The following is a 778-nucleotide window of genomic DNA, read 5'->3' on the forward strand; positions in this document are numbered from 1 at the left end:
TAACATTGGAGATAATTCACCCCCCATCCCCCACAACTCTTACTAAGCAGGGATAAGGAGACACTTATCGCCCCAACGGCAAGCGGCATCAACCAGCTCTTCATCCTGGGCAACCCCATCGCTGCTTCACACAACTTTATTCAAACAGCTGGTGTAAGCAAAGGCCCTCCACTGGCTGAATATTTTTCCCCATCTTCACCAAAGGTTGATGTGTCACTTCAGAGAACCATTACAATTTTAAATATGTATCTTTCTTTTATCTATTACAGTATTTTATTCTCTTTTATTTTTCCTGCTGGTTTCTTGTATTCCAGTTACCAGGGGATTTACTGCAACTGAATGTGAGATGAATGAAGGGATGTCTGCCAGGTGCAAGTAGCAGAGTCTGAGTTTGATATGGGTGTGGGCTGAAGGGTGTGCTCCTGTGTTGTACACGTGCTGTGTTGAGGAAGATTTGGATACAGTTCTATGCAGCCACTCTCATCGTGACCCACAGCATGTTTAAGTAAAAGCCTTGTTTTCTTTTCTCCTTACGTAATTTAATTTAAACTTTTCTTTTACAACAGGCCTTTCGGCCCATGAGCTTGTACTGCCCATTTACGCCCCATTAATCTGCAACTCCCTGTTTGTTTATGTTTTCTCTTTTTTTGGATTATGTCTTGACTACAGTTTTTTTGCACGAGTGAAAGGTAGAAATGCTGTCTGGCCTGCAGGAAGAAAACTGAATCGCGGGGTGGTTTGTGATGTCATTGTAACATACAGCACGGCAACCAGCCCA

The sequence above is a fragment of the Narcine bancroftii genome, chromosome 2 (assembly GCF_036971445.1).
Source record: "Narcine bancroftii isolate sNarBan1 chromosome 2, sNarBan1.hap1, whole genome shotgun sequence".
NCBI classification, from domain to species: Eukaryota; Metazoa; Chordata; class Chondrichthyes; order Torpediniformes; family Narcinidae; genus Narcine; species Narcine bancroftii.